General features: G+C 34.9%; 1 protein-coding gene across 2 annotated transcripts in view; it reads right to left on the reverse strand.

Moving 5' to 3' along the window:
* The window catches only part of LOC123675908 (fatty acyl-CoA reductase wat-like), a 33,889-nt gene extending 17,679 nt beyond the window's left edge, over positions 1 to 16,210 (reverse strand). The window contains exon 1 of one of the 2 annotated variants that reach the window (XM_045611468.1): positions 15,952 to 16,210. The gene's annotated coding sequence lies outside the window, so the exon portion shown is untranslated. Of the gene's footprint in view, positions 1 to 6,362; positions 6,613 to 15,951 lie in introns of those variants that run through there. The other variant, XM_045611469.1, reaches the window with a different exon arrangement.
* Positions 16,211 to 24,930: the final 8,720 nt, after the last annotated feature.

Consider the following 24,930-nt stretch of genomic DNA (forward strand, 5'->3'; position numbering starts at 1 on the left):
ACTGAAATGTTAAAAGGGTCATATTATATGAACCAATCATCCAGAGCCTTTGCTAGCCAAACTACCGCCCTAGACAAAGATCCAATTTGCCACTCTAACATAAGTCAACTTTGGAGAATGCAAAGAATTAATATTTAGTAATCGGGGATAGAGAGAGAGAGAGAGAGAGAGAGCATCAACGATCCATCAACTGGACTAACGGAAAATATGAAGAAGCAAATGAACCTCTCTACAGATACTGGTGCAATATTCTTGGATATGGAAAGGCATTTGATAAAATGTGGTATCAAGGTATGATATACGAAATGTAGTTGATGAAATTTCCAATTAATACAATCCTACCTGGAAAATAGATTATTTAGAGTGAATATCGATAGTACTAGGTCAACGATCCGAGAAATTGAGTTCCCGGAGTTCCCCAAGGATCGGTGATAGGACCGCTGCTGTTCAACTTATACATGGCAGACATACCAAAAACGAATAGATGGAAGATAGCTCAGTTTACAGATGATACTGCCATATACTATCACAGTATATGGCATATCTAGATAAACTGATGAAATACTCCAAGAAATGGAGATTCGAAGTGAATAGATCGAAAACAGTTCTACTTCGGAGGAAATCAGTAAAAAAAGAGAAAGCAGAAAACGTCAAAATAGAAAATCAGATGACAGAATGGAAAAAGGATGCAAAATACCTGGCAGTAATACAAGATGAAAGAATGAATTTTAACAAACAGATAGAAGAAAACAGAAAAAAGGCAAGGCAATTGCACGGGAGACTGTACCCACTGCTCAACCCCAAAAGTAATATTTCCTTAGAAAACAAGCTGAAGATACTAAAAATAGTGCAAATACCAAGCAAAACGCATGCAGGAGTAACCTGGTATAAAACGAAAGATAATAATAAGGATCAATTGCAAAGTACGCTAAATACATTGATCAGAATAGCTGTTGGCGCCCCATGAAATTGAAAATATTGAGGAAATATTTAACAAATGAAGAAAGAAGACAATAGAGACGCTGAAAGAACATGAGATCAAGGAATTGAGAAAGATACTGCAAATCAAAATAAGAATGACAGATAAAAGGAAATGCCTCTTTTAAAGTACCAAATAGAAGAAAAAAGTGACATTCAGTAGGTAGGAAAGTCTCCTAATCAGACAACTACATTAAGAAATAGGAGAAATTAAAGTAGAGGCATAGGGAATAAAATTCAAGTCCTCATACAAAAAGAAGATCTGAGAATCTACCGAGAGATGAAAAAATTGAAGGCATCCCTTTGAAAAATGTCGATGATAACGTAGGAGAAATATTCATTAGCAGAAATCAACCATTCCAAACCTGTACAAAAAATTGAATTCATTTAAGAATTCGCAGGAAAAATAAACCTTTGTCCTTCCTTTTCATATTACTGCTTTATCGAATCCCTGTACTCTTATATTTTTGAGAGCTTGATTAATACTTTTTTTGAATATAACATTTTCAAAATTTTCCAAGTTCTTATGAACATATGTGGCACATTCCAGGTATGGTAGGAATCTTGAATTCTTGAAATACATCCCTAGCCATACAGATATCTGTCTGTTTTAGTCTTAAGCAGTGTTTTTTCACCATCTTTTCTATCGAATGAGGATGTCACTTGCATGAACAACGCCAACGTGTCCTATAAGAGAATTCCATACGTTTCAAACGGATAGAGAAGTAAGAGATGCGTTCCTAGAGGAGACTATTCAATACCGAGATTGTGTCAGTTTTCTTTTTTGTACCCTGATATGAAACTGCTCCGTCAAATATTATTCTTGATAATTTGATGTTCTCATTTTTGTGGTTTTTATTTTTGGATGTTGCGTTTAGAAATCATAGGTGGCAATAAAATTACAATAAAACACAGAGTCATCCCGCAACAACCTCGAACAATCTGTAGAAGTTTCATCAAGTTCGGAATTTTTTCCAGTAGACCCCACTTTTTTTGCTCTGACTACTGGACTATAAATTTGATCGACTATATCTCAATTGATATGAGTTTTACGAAAAAGTTTGTGAATACAGAATTGTGGAGAATTTAATGATCTACAACTTCGAAAATGAACGTTTTGATCGAAAACTACCTAGTTTAGAGGTTATGAGCAAAAAACTGAAAAAAGTCCGGAAATGTTAAGGTTCTTCGGCCGCCCTCAAGTTAGCCCAGGGTTCTCGTGTGGGATAACTTGACAGAGTCATCCCGCAACACCCCCAAACAACCTGTAGAAGTTTCAGTAAGTTCGGAATTCTTTCCAGCAGGCCCACTTTTTTTGTATTTGTCTACTGGACTAGAAGTTGAAATTGTAAAAATAGCTTGTGATTGTGATTTTTTGTGGTTTTGGAGTTTGTGTAGCAGATTGTTTAATGTGTCGATGGTGACCAGCCAAGTACATGGTGAAAAGATACATGGATGAATGAAAGTCTTCGATGATGCGAATAGGGGAAGTCATACTTTCTTTGGAAAATCGTGAAATACAGATGAATTTGATTGAGATCATTAAAAACATATATTCCGAGAACAGCGTACGGGTACAAATAAATGATAAACTATCCAGAAGAATACCTGAAAATAGCGGAATCCCACAAGGCGACCCTTCGAGTCAATTTTTGTTCGATACCATAATAGATGAGATCAGGAGTTTACGATCCTATGTAATGCCTCTAATCCAACCCTTCAGTAATTCAATATGTACATGTTTTCGGGCAACAACCAACATCACCACGTGGGAAGCTATAGCTACCTTCGTGAAAACCTAGACCTGGTAAAGATATATGGAAAGGTTATCGAGGGTCAAATTACAAAGCAAGGAAAAAAAAATTATAACTTGTATATTATTTATATATTTATATTTGTAATTTGACCCTCGATAAACTTTCCACATATCTTTACCAGGACTAGGTTTTCACGCAGGTAGCTATAGCTTCCCACGTGGTGATGTTGGTTGTTGCCCGAAAACTCATTGGGTCTTTCTGCGGAAACCACAAATGGACGGCTGGCTTCTGTTGTGGACTCCGTTTGTTTGTTGTTTTTCTTCAAGTGTTGCTCATCTAACACTTTTTCACCGTACTGATGAGGGCCGAAAGCCCGAAACACGTGTCTACGGTTAGCGCTTCTCCTGAGGGCATGTCCAATATTCTTTTTCCTTGCTTTGTAATTTGACCCTCGATAACCTTTCCACATGACTATAACAGTTCCAAACTTCCGTCAATTTGACACTTTCCCTAATAAATTGAGCGGTATCCTTTATTGCTTGGGTATAGATATTGACCAAATGTTGAGGTCGTTGATGTGGTGACAGGATATATAGGTTTATGAGTTCGGCATGAAAAGAAGTCAAGATGCTTCGAATTCGCGCTTTCAAACTCAGTTGAAACCTATGTTGTCAGTTTTTCTCATTACCTACCGTGGTGTTGTGCATTAGTTGTTAGAAGATGAGACAGTAAATACAGAATATCGTCTGAGTATTATGCGGCGTTTGAAAGTACGAATGAGGTCGGATTGTGGAAATAAAACTGATGCAGTATGATTACCATTACGAATTATTGGCGAACTTTTTCGGGAGCATACTTAAATGATTACTTGTGAAGGTTATATTGAAAAGGGCAATAGAAAATTACAAAAGAAATACATATTTAGTATTTATTGGCTAAAACAAGAACTTTTCAGGCAATTAATCGCCAGTTTTCTCCTTCGAAATGTTTGTTTGTGCCGAACAACATTCATTTCGGATCAAACCCCGAATTTTTGTTTCTTGAAACGAACGCAAACACTTCAGAGGTTTATTTTCTGTTCCCAACAAATGATCTCATCTCATTCAAAATTTCTTTTTATAAATAATGGAATGGAATGGAATATTCAAAAATTTTGTGTACCCGAAAACAATAGGTCGAAGACTTTGAGGTTAACATAATGTAGGTATTCAGTATAATTCTACCAGTAAAACTTTCCAATTTAATGATTGTGTATTGTCCAGTTAACAACGAATTTGTTTTTTACATAAGGATTTTTGATTTGACGTGTTCTCTAGCTTGGGTCGTCATATTGTTGAAATAACCAATTTTTATATTATAGATATTCCATCCACCGCCTTATCATAATACGATTAGGTTTAGTATTCATAATATAAACCTTCGGAAAATTCCAAAGCATCTTTCATAGAAAGACCAATATCTATAAAAATTTAACAGTATGCGAAGAATGAAGAATTACAAAAACGAATATTTCATCCATCTGCCGACTAAAAGTTTTCTTTGGAACTATAAGGGGTATTTGCAAGAGAAATTCTCTTGCTATGCCACTTTATTCCTTCCAGATGGAGAATCGAGAGATTATCGACTTCGAATAAGCTTTTGGCGATTACTTTCTGAGAAATATGAAAATATACAACCATATTGTTGAAATAAATTTTTGTTGCAAACTTATACCAAACAAAAATTCATTCAACGTCTTCGCCATGTACTTTTGAAAATTATTTGGTCTTCAATATTAATGATTGATGATAATTTTTATAATTATATTTATTCTATGATTTTCTATAGATATATGGTGATATTTCGAAAAATTAGAGAATAATAAATAAAAAATAAGTGTAGTTTTTCTGAAGATCATTTCCGGCAAATAATGAAAGTCAATCATTTCGCTATTTTTTCAATTCTGTTCTTATTTTCTAAAACGAATAAAAATTTATTTTTTTTACACTATGCCTCCTAAAAATTCTACACGCTTTTTATGAATTCCAAAACGTAAAACATGAAATCAAATATATTTTAAACATTTCCGAAGGTTTAATTAGTGGGGTTGTATAATAATAGTATATTGTGCAACAAGTGTGGAAAGTCCAACTTTTCTCGCGAGTGTGGAAGTTTGTGGCACGAGCCTGAAAGGCGAGTGCCGCAAACACACGAGCGAGAAAAGTTGGACCAATTTCATTGGTCTACCAAGCGAGGTGTTGGCAAAGTGCCGTGGGGAATAATATTTCCCACAGTATGAGCAATACATAGTTTTGGAATTGAGTAAACTATGCAGAATACGCTACTTTTCATAGCAGTTGTAGGAAAAAATATTTTAGCGATCAATTTCAGATCATTTTTTTCATTAATTATCGCGTAGATCAAATGATAACATTTCTGTTTAAATAATTACCAGTATTATACACGGTGTCCGAGAAAATGTGGGAAATCTCTCGGATTCATTCAACATTTTTCTTCCTAGCGGCCCTCCCTATGCAGAGACGGCCTCCTGAACGACGTCACTGGAAATCCATTTTAGAGGAATACATTTCAAACTACTCAATATAATTTAAAGAAAATTTGATATGATGAACTGTTCTAAGGACCTCTTAAAATACTGCCTTAAATTTAAATTAGCAGTGGACTGTAACCCCTTAATAACTATAAACTACAACGTGCCTTTCTGTGCCAAAACTGCATAGTTAAGAATCTTTGTATTATAATTTTGTTGGATTCAATAACGTAAACTAGAACTTTTTTGTTCCTCGCATAACTTTCGTATCACAACTTTGTTGCCGATAAAAACAATTAGAAATCATGGTTCTTTTTCATAGAAATAAAAAAATTAATTCTTTAACTGTTATTTCGTTTTTCGAAAACGGTTCATCTTATCGATGATAAACAAGAGTTTGTACCTTTTTTCAGTTCAATATTCAAGCTATCGAAATTTGTTCTTTTCTACTCTTCATCATACAGAGTGTTGAAAATGTAAGCATTAAAATGTATCCGCTCCTGGTAAACTAAAAGAGCTAATTTAAATTTAAGGGCAGTATTTTAAGAGGTCCTTACTACGGTTCATCATACCAAATATTCTTTAAATTATATTAAGTAGTTTGAAATTTATTCCACCAAAATGGATTTCCAGTGATGTCATTTAGGAGGCCCTATCTTCGTAGAGAGGGCCGCTATGAAAAAAAATGATGGGAACTTGTCATATAATTTTTTTATGTTTCATCTCAATCCGAGAGATTTCCCACATTTCCCGGACACCCTGTATAAAATATCTAACTGAAATAATAAAAAAAAATCATGGAATAACATACTAATAGATATAATAATAATAATGAAATTTGTAACAATTTTTCCATATCGATGAATAAATTTCTGAATTCTGAATAATAATATGTAATAAGGGTAGCGGTATGAAATCCCTAGCGATACACCTATCAGGAAAGTTGAATCGACTCCTGCCCACCCCAGGATAATTTTTTATGTTTTATCTGAGTCCGAGAGATTTACCACATTCTTCCGGACTCCCTATATATAACGAATCGAAATTGATTTTTGATTCATTAGTATAATTTCAATAAAAAAAAACTATTGATTTACCCAATAATCTCCAATTCTGCCAATGCCGGATACTATTTTCACTAAGAAACCGTTTTCTGCGACCACACGAACAGTTTCAGCAACAATGAAAACACTACAACACTCATCCCAGTCGGAAAACTATGAAAATTTTCACGTCCTTCTCCCGAACACCAAGGTGTTCAGTATCGCCGTAATTTTTAAAAGTTTTGACGAATCCCTCAGCTTCAGTCACGTCAAGTGATAAATAAACATTCGGCGTGTTTGTTGAGAAATATTTTTCAACACTGACGATTTTGTAACGGTCGCAAGTAGTTGGTGCGTGGTCAGCATTTCATTTCGAGATTGTCCCATTTTCGAGACCAACTGAAAATTTACCAGGAAATGGGTGTTGTTGGAATAAAAAGAGCCGTGTGACTCACCAATGTGTCTTCTGGAAGAACGCGATCAATTGGGAATACCTGCCTAATTGAATAATTTCGATCGTTAATTCTGCTATCTTATGTTGCGAAAATAATTTTTTGGTCGCATTTCTTTGAAAAAAGAAGTGAAAGGCAAATCGTAATCGGATGGAAATTATGATTTAATTTAGTTATGTGACAACAAGGTTTTTTTAGTAGGAAAATACGAGATGATGCGGTTTCAGATCGGTAAAACTTCCACCAAATTGCGTTTAGAGTTCATAGCACTATTCTGGAAAGAAGTCACCGTCGCACTCAATGAACTGACAATTTGATATCAAAAGAATAGTGCATAATTCGAAACATTTACTTTTTATAACGAATAGGATGTACGAAAGTAAAAAATTTTTGTTCGCTCACCATCCAGAATTTTTCTTGGAATTTACAAGAAATACATAGGTACCCCGGCAAAATTTGGAGAACGGACAAAATCTCAACGCATTTTGTAGTTAATTTTATCTTGAATCCTTCATTCGATTTGAGCAATTATTTTTTTGCATTGTAGCTTGAATACTTGAATAACATAACTGTCCTTACAAGGGCGTAGATCTTATTTTTCTTGGGGGTAATCGAAAAAAAAATATTTTACAACAACGCAGGGCCCCCGCAAGGGTCATCAACGCCCTCGTGCCGAAAATATTTTGGCGCCCCTTAAGGGGGGAAAGTGGAGAAAAACGTCGCAGGATAATCGGCAAAAAATGTTTGAGTTTTTGTTAGGAATTTATTTGTAGAAGGGTTAAAAAAACTATCAGCAACCTTTATTGAATGCCTTAAGAACTTTATGCTGTCAGTTGTTGCAAAATACATTTTTTAAATGTTTCATTATTTTATTCAAGCATTCGATCAAAACCTGAGCTTTATTCTTCTTTAAATTATTCATAATATTATATTAAAATATTAATATTATTATTAATAATTATAAAATATTATTCCATACTCCCAGCCATCTTCTCCCTTTGTTGAAGTCTAGCTTTTTTTTGCTCTCGAAATTTTGCATCAGAAGGTCGTTTTCTCTTGTATGGCTCCTAGAATTTAAGGAAAACTTGATCCAAAATTGGTAAGGACATTCACCCATGATTTACTTTGCGCCATCCCTTTGAGAATAACCCGTATGTTTTCATTTTTATGAATTTAAACCTTAAATCCGAGCCTTTAAACCTAAATGGAGTTAATATTAATAATAATAATAAGTTAAGACCGATCTGAAGCACATACCCTGTTCCTGTTATAATAATTAATTTTTGGCAAAGGTGAAATATAATTTTTTTAGAATGTCAAACGGCTACGAACATCAAATAAATAATACAGATCCAGGGTGCATATTAAAAAAAAATTAAGTATAATATGATGGTGGCCCCAGGAAACAAATTCAAAATATCAAAGTCGATTCAATTTTTTCACAATTACAAACAATACTTCCCTATTTGAAGCAAATAAAATAGTAATTTACGTAACAAGTCCGGAAAATAGGGTTTTTTTTCGGACGAATAGACAAAATTCCAGGACGAGCGTAAGCGAGTCCTGGAAGTCTGTGAGTCCAAAAAAACCATTTTCGGGCGTGTTGCGTGCAATATTTTTTCGGCAACCATGTAAAATAACACTATCGCTGCTGCTTTCCATATTTTATTGCGATTGCGATAAAAAAACATGCAAATTTTTGACAACTAATTTCATATGAACTGTCAGCCGTTATCTCGGTTGCTATGGATTCTATGATTCTTTTCCGGCCTAGTCCGGGAAGTACGTACTTTCCGGACTAGGCCGGGAAATGCTACTTTCTCAGAGAAAAAGCGTCCGGGAAGTGAGCACTTCCCGGACGGTTGCCGAAAAATAATATTATAGTATATAGGTATGGGCTAATTTAGGATGTGCACCATTTTAAACAGAAAAAAAAAATATCGAATTGTATAGACTAATAGAAATGCTAATACTGTATGTGGATAGGTACTTACCATTTCATAAAATTTAATTTAATCACAACAAGAAACAGTAAAACAAACCATAATTACACAAAATACAAATTTTTCCAATTATCTGAGTATTTTAATTTTTTGCGTCTTGACCTCAACCCCTAAACGTTTCGAAACAAAATAACTATTCTTTGGATAGGTTTCTGCTGTTATAGCATAGCAAGCAGATTTTGGTAGTTTCAGAAATTCTCTGTAACATGTAGTATTTTTCCTACAGATGGTGGCGAAAGTTTCAGTAATTCCCCTGGCTAAAAGCTATCGCTTCGGTATTTATGATTGTTTATGTGTACCATATGCGTTTTAGTGATGATCGAAGAAATGGTGCCCGCCGTCCGGTGCAAGGTGGTCCATAAAGAAATCACGTACCGACAAAGGGATGATTATTTATGATTTGTTTACTCGAAAAGAATCGTATAATTGCAATCTGTGGCTGAGGTTATTTTATAGGGATTGTGACGTTCGGGAACTTGTTTGGATGTGTAAAAGATGTCTTAGCACGTTTAAAATTGTTGAAAAAATAAAAAAAATCTTTTTCAAAAATCTTTGGTCTTTCGGATTTTCATGCGGTCTATAAGAGATTTTGGCGCCCCTTAAGAGTGGCGCCCGCGTGCGGTGCACGCGTTGAACGCGCGGTTGCGGGGGCCCTGCAACAACGTTTACTCATATCTGTAATGTCAGAAAAAAAGTAATCAAGATGTGAATGATCATTAATATGTGGTACTATTGGAAGTATTGTTCTTTAGTTACATTTGGTCAATTGTACAGGGTATTCCAGCAACTTACAATTTTTCAAGTTCAATCATAGGAAAATGGTTACAAATCGCCTTAGCGATCTACAATCAAAACATGATTATGAATCCTATTCTACACCTTATTCTACATCACCTTCGTAAAAATATGTGTGTTCCTTACAAACGAAAGCGAAAGTTATATATTCGAAATGTCCCGAACTGAAAACTGTTTCGAATATAACTTTCCCAAGCTTTTTTGAATATAGATCACTTAGGCGATTTGTAATAATTTTCGAATAATTGAACTTTAAAGAATGTAAGTCGCTGGAAGACACTATATAATCGAATGTAACAACACCAAAGAATAATGCTTTCAATAGTAGAAATCTCATATTAAAGACTGATCATATCTCGATTACTTGGAATAGTGATGATCATACAGGATAACGTTTTGTTTTGTTTAACAATAGAGAAAAACTTTTCGGGGTCCTGGGGCCTCTAGCGTCAAACTAGCGTATAGAAAAACTTTTGACTATTGAACTTTTTGTTTGGAATGACTTGGACATCATCAAAATTCAGCCAATTTGTCGAAAGGCCACTTTCCCTAATAAAGATTGTCCCATTTTCGAGACCAACTGAAAATTTACCAGGAAATGGGTGTTGTTGGAATAAAAAGAGCCGTGTGACTCACCAATGTGTCTTCTGGAAGAACGCGATCAATTGGGAATACCTGCCTAATTGAATAATTTCGATCGTTAATTCTGCTATCTTATGTTGCGAAAATAATTTTTTGGTCGCATTTCTTTGAAAAAAGAAGTGAAAGGCAAATCGTAATCGGATGGAAATTATGATTTAATTTAGTTATGTGACAACAAGGTTTTTTCAGTAGGAAAATACAAGATGATGCGGTTTCAGATCGGCAAAACTTCCACTAAATTGCGTTCAGAGTTCATAGCACTATTCTGGAAAGAAGTCACCGTCGCACTCAATGAACTGATAATTTGATATCAAAAGAATAGTGCATAATTCGAAACATTTACTTTTTATAATGAATAGGATGCACGATAGTAAAAAATTTTGTTCGCTCACCATCCAGAATTTTTCTTGGAATTTACAAGAAATATATACCCCAGCAAAATTGGGAGAAAGGACAATCTCAACGCATTTTGTAGTTCATTTTATCTTGAATCCTTCGGTCGACTTGAGCAATCATTTTTTTGCATTGTAGCTTGAATACTTAGGAACATAACTGTTCATAAATAATATGCCGTTCTCAGTTACTTCGTTTTCTGTTACAGTTACACAGGGGTGAACAAAAAACATTAAGAGTAAGCTTTTAAGAAAGTTTACGAACACACAGATGATGCCTCATCTTTTATTTACATTTCTTTTTTTTATTGATTGCGATATCTTAATTTTGAGACAATTTACAGCACTTCATATGGTACCGTAGTTGAACGAGAAATTAATTTAATTTTTATCGCGAAGGTCTTGAAGCTAATGTTAATAAATTGATATACTGAAACGATAGTATCTATGAACAAATTCCATGAAAAAGTCTATTATAATATTGAATTCAGTTATCATTTCTCAACAGATGAATAGTTACAACTTCCGTTAAACCAACTAAATGTTCATTATTCGATCGATTGTACTTTGTATCAATAATGTATCATTAGGAGTACAACTTTGATTCCGCCGTTTTGCAATAGATGGCTGTAGCGGTAAGTGGAAGTTGAAATGAATCGATCGTTCTTAGATGTCATACAATAAGCTTAGGTATTCGTAAACATGACGCCATCGAAATATTAGTCGATTTGTGTCTGCATCATGAAGTTATTCTCGATTAAACATTAAACAAATTCTCATCATTTGCGGGAGGTTTTAATTTTCTGCTTTAAAATGAAGAAATCTGCGACTGAGACTCATCGAATGCTCTGAAATACCTTTGATGAGGCCGCTATTAGTGAAAGAACGTGCCGAAAGAGGTTTCAATTCAACGCTTCAAGATCGGTGATTTTGACGTCGAAGGCCAGCATTGCGGTTAAAGAGAGGAGGTTTGCGAAGATGCAGAATTGGAGGAACTACTTGATCAAGATGCGTGCCAAACGCAACAAGAATTGGCAGGATCATTGGGAGTGACGCAACAAGCCATTTAAAAACGCCTGAAAGCAGGGGCGGATCCAGGCGATGTCTGAGGGGGGGGCCATAGAAAGTCACGGCTGATATCGATTAGCAAAATAGCGGAATTTTTTGTTGGTGCCTATCAAGACACGTGTTTTTTTATAGAAAGATGTATTTTAGTAAATCATATCATATTCAGTTTCCAAAATATTTGTAGTACAAAAACAAGTTCGAACAATTTCATGAATATATGTAGATGTATTTCATGAGAAAACTCGGGCACAAGAAAGTATGAGGTATAGAAAAAAATCATTATTTTTGCATAAAAATCAAGATTTAATTACCACAGTTAGAATGATCCGTTTCCTTTCGAATATGCGCCGTTTTGTTCTATAACTTGTTGCTTTTTTGAAGGTTTGTGTATGCCTCCCTCATAGAAGCCCTAGTCGATATTGGCGAAAAATTGAGACAGTCGAATTTCACAAGCCTCTGTTAAAACGAATTTTTCACCAGCAAAATTGTTCGCCATGGACATCAAGATATGATAATCCCTTGGTGCCAGGTCCGGATTATAAGGTGGATGCATAAGAACTTCTGGCGAGTCACTATTGATGTGTGTGGCCTTACGTTGTCCCCAAGGAACACAATTCCTCTCCTGGTGGTTGCTTCTGGGCAATTGCTTCCTTCAGAAGGTCTAAAGGTTGACAGTACAGATCCGAGTCAATATTTGTGCCTTAGGGGAGCAGCTTATGTAGATAATTCCCTGCCAATCCCACCAAATACACAGCAAAACCTTCCTGACCGTTTCCGACAGCTCACCGCTTTTTTACTAGGACCGTTTTCACTTGACGTTGTCGTAAGTCATTCACATTTCATCACCAGCCACCAACCGTTTCCACAATGGGGTTATTTTATTGCGTTTCAGCAGCGATTCGCAAATGGAAATTCGGTCCAAGAGGTTTTTTGCAGTAACTCGTGTGGTACCCATACATCTAGCTTCTTCTTGAGACCAGCCTTTTGCAAATGGTTCAAAAAGGTTTTTTACGCAATCTTCAACTCTTGAGCAATGGAAACAGGACCCGAAAATGTCCTTGATTTTGTCGATATTTTAGACAATTGGTCTCCAGCATCAAGCATCTTTGACATAAAAATTACCGGAACGGAATCGACGAAAACAAAATTGCGCGTAATTGGCTATTACAGTATCAAGAACATAAAACTATTTAAATTTTCAGCCGCTTGGCTCGCATTTTCGCCTTTATCGAAGAAAAACGCAAATATAACGTATTTTTTCTTTGTTATTTTGTCCATCTTCAACGCGCGCTGAGTAAACTTATCACAAAACTGTCGCAAAAGATTATGTAGTACAAAATCTCATCTTTCTAACGCCATGTTGTGGAACCCGATCGGACTTATTAAACGCGTAATACAGATAACTAAAGCTATCTATTGGAAAAAAAAAATTTAAAACTTAATGAGTGCATATTTTTCGGGAATTCAGGATACACTTTTATAGTTATAAGGTCCGCGAGGGGGGGGCCATGGCCCCCATGGCCCCCCCCCTGGATCCGCCCCTGCCTGAAAGTCATGGGAATGATTCAGAAACAGGAAAATTGGGTGCCGTACGAGTTGAAGCCGAAAGATTGTTTGCTTCTGAACATGAACATGAACATGCTTGCAAGGCAAAGAAGGAAGGGATTTCTGAATTGCATTGTGACTGAAGACGAAAATGGATTCATTTCGATTATCGCACGCGCAAAAAAAAGACTACCTTCGGTAGCACAGTGGTTTGGGAGACGGCTGTGATGCTGAAGGTACCGGGTTCGAATCCCGGCTAGGTCATGGATGTTATGGTATGATGAGGTTACATGTAAGAGTATCTAATTGAAGAATAAAGTCGTTAAAAAAAAAAACATCATGGGGATATTCCGGCTATGCTTCCACTTCTATGGCCAATCCGAATATTCACGGTTCCAAGTATCCTCCTCAGTATTTGGTGGGACTAGGTATCATGCTCTGTATTTGGTGGGACCAGCTGGGCGTAGTGTGTTATGACTTATGAGTTGTTGAAACCGACTGAAACAATCACAGAGGATCGTTATCTATCGCAATTAAAGCGTTCGAGCCGAGCATTGAAAGACAAAAGGCCGCAATATACAACGAGAGACATGATAAAGTGATTTTACAGCATGAAAATGCTCGACCCCATGTTGCGAAAGTGTTCAAGATAGGAATATTGGAAACGTTGAAATGGGAAGTCCCCGCCGTATTCTCCAGAAAGGACTCCCTCGGACTATCACTTATTTCGACCAATGGCACAGGGCCTGGCTGACTAGCACTTCCGGTCTTATGAAGAAGTAAAAAATTGGATCGATTCGTGGATCGCTTCAAAAAAAGACCGGTTTTTTCAACGCGGGATTCGTACGCTGCCCGAAAGATGGGAGTAAGTAGTGGCCAGCGATGGACAATACTATGAATCATAAATGTATAACCAGTTTTTTTACAATAAAGCCTCGAATTTCGGAAAAAAACGGCGGAAGCAAAGTTGTACGCCTGTAACAAAAATGAAGTAACTGAGGACTGTTCATACGAACAGTTATGTGTTATGTTTCAGAGGGATCAAGTTACAATAAAAAAAATAATTGCTAAAATCGGTCAAAGACAGAGACACAGGACTGTATAGGTAAATATGCACATATGAGATGTGATTGTTGTCAGTTAGTTCATCAAGATGACGGGTTCTGATGATCCGATCATTCATGCCATTTTTCGGCACGTGATTATTTTATAGTATAAACGAACTGAATGTCAACCTAGTCGGATCTTTTGTTTTGAAAATAATATTGATATTATCATCATTGAAAATTTTTTTTTTTGGATATTTTGGTTAAATTTTTATAGGTCTGACGATACGATTCACACATTTTGCATGAAGCTTGAATTTTTTATATTATATCTGCACGTAAAATCTTAAACCTATCGAATATGCTATCTATGAAATATTGAGTATTCATTTCCGATATTTTCTGTGATTCTGGTGACATGACCAACATGAAATTTTCCGAACGAATAACCTTGGGGTAAAACTCTACGGCATAATACCTATATTCATTGTATTTTTTGGTATTTTGTCTCGTATTTTGTGAAAGTTCAGAAAATAATATTGGGAATTTTTTTAAGGGTTTGGGGAGGGGCGAACAAGAATGAGAGAATCCTTGACTAATTTTGCCAAAAAGAGTCATGTAAGCAGGAGCCAGCAAACGCTTTGTTTTTCAGATGACTGATGAAGGGTGTCCTAACAAGCTTTGTTTTGGAGATATACAGTGTTAAAGTTCGAAAAAAAATCAGTTATTCTTTATAACTCCAGTATTATTACATTAATTGTTTCAATTTTTAGGTATTGAATTCTAGATAATGTTTCGAATGAGGTAAATGTCTTCTGCCAAAATTATTCAGTGGCGTAGATAAGGGCGTGCGATGATCCTTTGCCTATTGAGAATCTACTCCACTGTCTTTTTTTCGATAAAATAATTCCATTTGTGAAATAAAAAAATTAGAATAAGAGAGGTCTCCTGAATTTTTTTCATAGAATCTACCGTTTTTGAGAAAATTGAGTAACTACGAAGCAAACACTATCTAAAAAATAAATTATGGTTAATCATTTAACGAATTTAAATCGATCAATTTTGAGTCGGTACGAGGTGTGTGTTGAAAGAAATCGCTCATATTTTGAAAGAATTTTGTGAATATTTTTATCATTTAAATGTCCGGCAAATGTTTTTCCTGAAATATTCAATTAAATACCAAAATACCATCTGAAAGCGATGTAATAAACTACACCAATTTTTATACTTTCATCTATCACTAATTGGGAAAATTGGACAAATTTATTTTTTTTTATTTTTATAAACAGTTTTTACTATGTAGGTACTCGATCATCTCGAAAATGATACATTCTATGAAAAAATTTGAAGACCTTCTTTTTAGTAAAACTCTTATCTATTGATACTGATATATTTTCAATGAAGAAAGCATTGCATCGCATCCCTGTATCTACGCCACTGGATAATTTTGGCAGGAGAATATTACCTAATTCAAAACATTACATAATGTAGATTTCAATATCTAAAAATTAAATCCATGAATGTATTAAAACTAGAGTTACCTTTAAGTGAAAAACTGTAATAATTTGAATCTTAAACAGCCTGTATCTCAAAAACGAAGCATATTAGGAAATATGTTGTTCTATCTGACGCCAAAATTATTGAACTAAAATCTGGACCACCTTGTATATCTGGATCATTGAGTGAAATCAGAAACTTACTTTCTTAGCTTCCTGGTACCTATTTCTGAAGCACAGATTCTGCAGTAAAAACACCAATGATGTACAATTCTAAATGAAAAACCTCACAGTAAACAATTGGTGATTTTGCAATATCATGCCCAACGACAAACAGCATAAAAGAGGAACATAATTCAGTTGAGAAAACGGAAAGAACACACGCGTTAATTTCTGTAGTCCGTTTTCGGCCGAGTACTGAGGAAGTGTGTGTAATCAGGGACAGAAGTTTCACCAAATTCAACTCCCTCACTATATGTATCGAATATCAATTGAATCTATCGTAATTAGCGCTTATATTTATTCGAAATCTTGTGGTTCAAGGTTTCACACGTAAAAATACTGCAAATTCCAAGAGCCTTCTCTAGGAATTTGCAGTATTTTTTCCTAGGAAAACGTGATGGTGTTTAAATAACATTTTTCTTATTTGCACACTATCTCGTTTTCCTTGTACTACAAAATACTAAAATGGCAGATGGAAAAACTGAAAATTTACATACACTAACTATGGTTCAGTTTTTACTTTTTCCTCATTTGTCCGAATGAAATTCGGAAAATTGATACCTATCATCAAAACTATGAGGGAAAGGAACTAGCATTGAAAGTTTTGAATTGTATTATGGTGTAAGATATCAAATTTCATTTAATAATATAAATTTTTCGTTCAGACGAATAAATTTTTTTTGAGAATGACAATTTTCATTCTGCGAAAGGCTCCAAAAGGGCAAATGAAACTAAGAACTAGGGAAATGGTGTGATGTTGATACAAGAAAGAAAAGAGAGATTTCCAGAGGTAGGGATGTATTCTTTTCTCCCAAAATCTTATAAAATCACGTCAGTGCTTCCTCATTTTGTTTTCCATATTCTAATAGTTGAATATCCTCTATGGTTAGGACAAAGTTTAGTAAAAATGTATGACATAAATTACAGAATACAGATTTTAATTCATACAATCAATATTGCAGAATTCGTCAGGTGATTAATGATAAAAGATCTCATATAGTTCAAATACTAAAAGTAACAAAAAAAGCACACATAAATCAAACACAGATATACAAAGGTCACACGAAACCAACAACTCTAGGTAGGCACATGAAAACAATCGATGCTGATATTCATGGCGAGATACTCTTCTACCGCATAAAAACTCTGGTTGATGATGAACCTCTTTACCAATCTAGTAAACGATCTCACAGGTAGGGTTCTGATTTCTTGCAGTAGCTTATTGTACAATTTGGGTCCCCAGACGTCTATGTATATAGTATTTCCAGACAGTCGATGGAAACGAGTAGACAGCTTGTCCTTATTTCGTGTGACGTATCCACATGAACCTGTTCGAAAGATTTCAACATACCTGTGAACATAAATTAGACAAGTGAGTATATATAACCTCGGCAAAGTGAGTATTTTCCAATTACAAAGTAGCCCCTACAACTTTCCCTAGATCCCGTCCCCGTCAGCGCTCGGATAGCCCTCTTCTGCTGGAAAAATATTTCAGCAGAGTGCGTAGAGTTGCCCCAAAACACAATTACAAAGGAAATGAAGCTCTAGAAGAAGGAGATATAGGCAATCCTAGCATACAAATGAGTTGAGGTTCTCTTCATAGGTCTAATGGCGAATATTGCTCCATTCAACTTCCTTTTGATACCCTCAATATGCTCCTTCCAGTTTAGTTTGGAGTCTAGAAGAACGCTATTATTAATCAAACGATTCGCCGTGAACTATATCTCTATTTCGCCCATCCGCCTCCTCGATTCAAGTCTCAGCTACAAATTTGAATCACCTCGCAATATGAAGGAGCTGTCGTCAGCAAACATAAATACCCAAGTCATCCCAAGTCATTTATGAAATCCCAAGTCATTCCAAGTCATTTATGAAAATGAGGAACAGCAGGGGGCCCAAAATTGACCCCTGAGGTACTCCCATCCTTATGTGACTGCTGGAGGAGCATCGTTTCTGCCAGTAAATAGACTAAATAGTTCTACCACTTAAATAGCTCTTCATTTTTTCCAAAGTTACTCCTCTTACACCGTAGTGGTGTAGTTTATCCAATAATATTTAAATAATATTTTGTGGCTGACAAGATCGAAGGCCTTCGTGAGGTTGTAGCAAATTTGCTGGCATAGTTGGTGATTTTCAGGAATTCAGTCACCAGCAATCTGTATAATCCAGTATTCTATACAATACCTAGGAAATGTATAGAATTCCTATAACGTTCAAGCACTAGAGGAAATATAATGAATTACTAATTCCTTTACCTAGGTATTCATACAATACCAAATGTGCTGCAGTCAAAGAGTGTGGAAGACGAGAAGAGGAAAAGGTGACACGTGCAGGCAGGTAGTAAATGCGATGAGACATGTTGAACGTTCTTGCAAAAAACACTGAGATGCTGAAAAGAGTCTTCAAAGTGAGATTTCAAGCAGTTCAAAATGACACAATAGTTCCTGATGTAACAGTAAATAAATCTATTTTTACTTACTCAATTTTTTTATTTTTCGGTCTTTACCAATGATATAACTTATTCATAATTACCCATTTTTCAGAATACATCACATCTGCGTCATAGTTTTAGATAACTTTTTTGCTTCCTTTTTCTTTTTTTTGTTAGACCTTGAAGTCTGTTTATTGCGAAGGTCGGGTGGGGCGCGGCTTCCTAGGAGATATAACCCTAGTTATCTTTTCATCCTTTGGATCTTCCTAATGGTAGTCAGCTTGTTGGTTTCTGTCATTAGCGACGTGTGCTAATCTATATCAATATATTCTCCTCTTCCTTTCCTACCGCACTATATCTTCTTTTTTTTCCTCCCCTTTTAAAAGATACATTGCCTGAATATTTCCTGTTTATTTTCTCCATGTATTCGTTTCCTGGGATGTATATTGCTAGCTGCTCCACCATCGTTTTGGTGGGCGCCCTTACGGCCTCCTTCCGTGTGGTATGTTGTCTCTTGCAATCTTGGCCATCCTGCCTGGACTCATACTGTCGATGTGCTGGTTCCATATCCTTCTTTCCTCTCTAATCCACCTCACAACATCGCCTCTTTGGCACTTTTCTCTAATGGTTGTATTCCTCTGCCTATCGTTCAGTGTATATCCTGTGATTGTCCTCAGGGTCTTCATCTCGGTTGTTATTAAGATTCTCTTCGCACCGATGTTTCAGCTCTTGTTTCCGAGCCATATATCATATCAGCCATTTTTAGGATAAGTTTTTTCTGATGTTATTTTTTAGTATAATTGGGTTGGAAAATGAATGCTTATTATTATTATCATTATAATAAAGGCTTATTATTATAACTGGTCTTACACATGTTTATATCCTCGACTTACATTCTGTACTCAGATGTTTGTTATTCCAGATTGGATATTTCAGATATCCTGAGATGGCAGCGGTTTTTTTAGTCTGTTTCCTCACTTCATCTTTCGGGAAAACTGATCATGCCAATAGATGATAACCAAGAGGAATCAAATAAAAGACCAATCTACGCTGAAAAAAACAGCAAAAGCACCGCGATGAGAAAGTTAAAAAAGCAGAAAGTTGACATTTTTAGAGGCAATGGAATCCCCAACAGTTTGCTTAAACCAGCTCCAAGAGGAAACTGGATATGGTTGGGAGGTTTGTGATCCCAGATAACAGCTGAGGAAAAATGGCCTGACAAGGATATCTTATGTTTTGATCTGAGGTCGAAAACTTCGAAGAAGTCCTTCAAATTCGGTAGCAGCAACCTGACACTCGAGGAGCTTCTTCAGCCTGGTACCTAGCCTGAGGGAGTAAGAATTAGATTATTTTGAAATGTTTGATATAGGTATCTGAAACAAATCGTTCAGTTTGTACCACCAACCACAAACATAATTAATTCTCTAAAATGCTACTACCAGAATGTTAGAGGTTTGCGTACCAAATTGAATGAGTTTTCGAAGGCAGTATTTAATACTAATTATGATATAATTTTTTTAACCGAAACGTGGCTTTCCCCCGATTTCAATATCGCAAAACTAGGCTTGTATAACTATAATATTTATAGGAAGGACGAGGATACAAACATGTGAGTAATAAAAAAATTGGAGGTGGTGTCTTGGTTGTCATTAGGGTAAACTTTGTTTCTCATCCAGTATTGATTGATTCTTACGTTAATAGTATATTATTTCATAAGGAGGAGAAGTGTCACTTTTCATGGCGAGCTTATGTTTACCCGCCGAACGGAGTGAGGCGGGTAATTTAAGCGAGCCATGAAAAGTCACTTCAACTCCGAATGTAATATGCTATTTTTTTTTAACCTTTTTTAATTCATACAATCAAATTCTGGACATAATCGTACGAGAATATATCAGATTTGCACAGTTTTCATGGTTATATTTTATATGTTGGTACTAAGATGTTTGAAAACATGGTGAATACACTCGTCAAATTTTGAATGCAATGACATTCGACCAAATTGAAAATATTAGTTTTAGTTCGTGGCGGCGCCGCAATGTCATACTTGTCATTTCGATCTTTTTCCGTTGTTTTTGATTGGATACATTAATTAAAACCCGATACTGACCAATCAAAAGCGACGTGTAACCGAGTATGATCGTGCAAAGTCGTGAAACAAAACACGAAACGTTTACTGGAATGAATTCAAATATTTGTAATAGAGAGAGTTTATTGGTATTTCAATTACAATTACTTCCATAGATCATAACTATAATGAAAGATATACATATATGTACATAATGGCACAAAACTCGTAAATAATAAATAACAAGAATCTTAATTTGTCGATAGCGCTACCTACAGTTGACATAACGAAGCTTAACTAATATTCTCAAAATTGGCAAAACAAAAGCTAATCAGTTCATACACCTGGTTTTTAGACATCTTAGTTTATACTTCGAACTCTTCGTCTCCGGATTTATCTGTCACTTCATCGTTTATTTTCATTTCTGCTCAGAAGTCAAGTCGTGAAAAATAACAAATACAATATCTACTCTATACCTAGTAATATCGAAATTCCTGGACCTTACCTAAATAGAAATATATCAAGTAGATCCTGTGTTATCTCGAACTTATCTAATAGTATAGAAGAAGTTGTTTCATAAAATGGAAGGTAGAATAAAGCAAAATCATTACATCTCGTATGGCTACTATTTACATTTATTTTGCAGAATTGTTGAACTATCCAGGGTGAAAAAAATCGAAAATACTAATATGTACAATCCACACATACGTATTTATACATATATTTAATAAATGCATTGGATAACCAAAAGGATTGAAATAACTAGAAATATTTTCGATGAAGAATATTGTTTACAATGTTTTCTTTACGGATAAGTTATCGAAAAGCATTGATGAAATATATTTTAATATAACTAACCTAACAATTTTAGGATAAATATCATTAGTGTTCAGAATAAATGATTGAGAGTATTATTATTCTCATCAACAATATTAATGCACTTATATTTTTGATTACTAAAGAAGAATTACTGCAATTGTGCTAATATGTGATTTTATAAAAATACATGAGATTTGTTTTGATATAGTCTATTCATTCTATAATAATTTGAAGATTGAATGAACTCTCAGTCCATATTTTTGAAAGTATAATTATTGAAAACTTTGATTGTTACATTAGAATGCATAATATATCCCTGCATTGAATGATAATCCAGGTATGAAGTGGTTACCTTTGTCAATTGTATTTATAATGGGAACGTTCAAAATTTGACTACTCGATGCAAGAATATAGTTAGCCAAAATTTTAGCAATATCCATTTTTTTCTGTGCTGCAGTTCTACATAACTTTCAGCAACAGAAGAGCTCTTCCATCCTCCATGTTATTTGAAGGATATTATATTTTCTCCTTTATTTAGCAGGTGAGAGGTAAATAATTATTTATTATTATACTGCTCAACTCGATTCTTCTGAATGCACCAGAATATCTGATAATTAATATTATCTGCAATTTTGTCCCAAAATTATCAATCAATCAATGTTATTTATTTTACCAAATTTAGTACAATAATTTTCAAGAAATACTGTGAATTAAACCATTGGTTTGTGCCTGACAGTAACAATCATTACATCTAAACAGTTTCAAAATCAACAAATATACATGAATATACATATATATATTTTCATTTCACTAGCTTATAATTATACACACATATTCTCCTATTTATTATTTCCTTTTTTTTACCATTTTCTCCCCATTTTATTGATTCCCCCCCTATTTTTGTTCCTCCCCCTATCGACAGAGATGAATGCAGCACAGTACAACTCAAGAATTAAGTATTGTGTTTTTTATTTTTCTGACAAAATGTCTGAGGTCACTTACACGCTTTATCTCCTGAGGTAAGGCGTTGTATAATCGTATACCTACGTGTGAGGCATGTTTTTGAGAAATTGTTTTCTGTATTTTCGGCGTTTTTATTTGATTTTGGGATTGACTTCTTGTGCTATAAGTATGCTCATACCTTACATAATCTACACGGTGTTTATATATCATCAACAGAGCATTTTTGTGGAATAATTGTCCAATTGTGTACACTTTAGCTTCATTGAATAGAGAGTGAGAGGGGTATAAACGATCTTTTTTCATTATTATCCTCAGAATGAATTTCTGAGTGGTTTCCAAACTTTCGAGATGAGTTCTATAAGCTGCCCCCCAACCAACTATACCATATTCCAAAATTGACTGCGCTAAGGCAAAATAAATTGTAAATATTGTTCGTTGTGATAATATATTGACTAACAGTTTGAATTTTGGTAATGTACACCTAAGTAATTTTACTATATGTTTAATATGCTCATCCCATCGTAGCAATCGGTCTATGTACACGCCCAAGTATTTTATCTTACTGGCTTCTTCGATAAAATTCCGACAATCGCAATTATGGTCACAGTTCTTTTTCTTATGTATTTTAATGGTTTTTATATTTTGATCATGTCCTGCCAAAATTCAGATAAGATAAAAAGATAAGATGTGATAATAATATTGAGGATGATATACATATCTTGACATCGAGGAATCCAAAACTTCTCAATGTCTTCAAATTCTAAAACCTCAGATTTTTTTGGAATATATTTTCTTTTACAAAGATTTTAATAAGGGTTGTCATTTCGAATAATTCGATTTCGAAAATCAATATTATGTTATCGGTTGAGTACCTATACAACAATACAACGAATAGGTTTTCTCTTCCACAAATTTGACCACATTGAGCCTTTTGAACATAATTCTAACCGTCCGTTACCTACTATTTTTCATAATGCAACATCAATCAATTGCACAATATAACTTTGGTCAATAAAAATGACGTTTGAATTAGAATTATTCATTCTTGTCCTTAGTAACCAATTAATCGTTTCCTCAGCAACCACTTTTCCCTCCGCCCGCCGCGCCGGAGGGAATTAGTATATTGTGTTGCGCATAATGTGGGAAATATTATTCCCCACGGCACTTTGCCCACACCTCCCTTGGTAGACCAATGAAATTGGGTTTTTGAGTCGTTTCTATGGAAACGCAATAAATTAGCACATACTGTCAACGAAGGTCATTTTGATTTGAATCGAGTCCATTACTTGAATTATTGAAATTTGTGCAGTTGTAGGAAAAGTATAGTGTGCAACATGTGGAGAGAGTCCTTTTCTCGCTCGTGTGTTTGCGGCACTCGCCTTTCAGGCTCGTGCCACAAACTTCCACACTCGCGAGAAAAGTTGGACTTTCCCCACTTGTTGCACACTATACTTTTCCTACAACTGCACAAATTTCAATAATTCAAGTAATGGACTCGATTCAAATCAAAATGACCTTCGTTGACAGTATGTGCTAATTTATTGCGTTTCCATAGAAACGACTCAAAAACCCAATTTCATTGGTCTACCAAGGGAGGTGTGGGCAAAGTGCCGTGGGGAATAATATTTCCCACATTATGCGCAACACATAGTTTTGCAATTGAGTAAACTATGCAGAATACGCTACTTTTCATAGAACTTTTCGATGATCCTGTCAGTCGAGAAAAGACGTGGTTATTGTACGTTTGAAAAAAAAACAAATTTTTGTATCTATATGCGAAAATGAGGTCCATAGTATTTATATTGTCAAATGTTTATTTTACACCCGGCAGTACTGATACATTATATGAATCCTTTTTATTTATTTATTTCTTTCTACAACAGGAACCTCAATAGAAAATCCAATAACTGAGGTTCACAATGATTACAATATAAAAAATAATTCCACACTCTATGAGAAAATCATCAAATCATCAATCAAACAAAAAAATTAAATATTTCTTAAAAGACGAAAATATAAAAAACAAATATTAATGTTTTTCGGAATCAAGTCATGTAACTTCTGACAGATATGTCGTAAGCCTTCTGGTGAAAGTTTTTAAATCAAGATTGAAAAGGTCAAGATCATTAATAAGGCAGTTGTAAAATCGCAGTATTCTGGGGAAAATTGGAAAATTATGATGGAGATTAGTTCTTGATTTGAGAATCCAAAATTAAGCTCTAATACGACCAGGATACTGTGGTACAATTATCATATGTGAGCATACTAACGGATAACTGAAAAAATTATTTGATATCTTGTACAAGAACATAGCATCAAGCAGCGCCCTCCTCCCCTCTAGGCTAAAAAAAATATGTTCAATCAATGTACTTTTATAGTCTGTAGGTGAGCTGGTTGGATTGAATCTATAATTCAAACTTCTAAAAAAATTTTTTAACTCATTCAATTCGGTCAATATACTTGTGGTAATGAGGGTTCCAGATTTGGGTAGTGTACTCTAAGCTGCTTCTTACGAGGGAAATATACAGGGTTTTCAATGTGATCGCGTTTTTGAAATCTTTAGTTCTTCTTAAAACAAAACCAACCATCCCGAAACTTTTTTTGACCACCGCATCTATATGAAATTCAAAAGACAATTTTCTATCTAATAAAACCCCGAGATCTCTAACAATATCTACTCTTT

The sequence above is a fragment of the Harmonia axyridis genome, chromosome 3 (assembly GCF_914767665.1).
Source record: "Harmonia axyridis chromosome 3, icHarAxyr1.1, whole genome shotgun sequence".
NCBI lineage: Eukaryota > Metazoa > Arthropoda > Insecta > Coleoptera > Coccinellidae > Harmonia > Harmonia axyridis.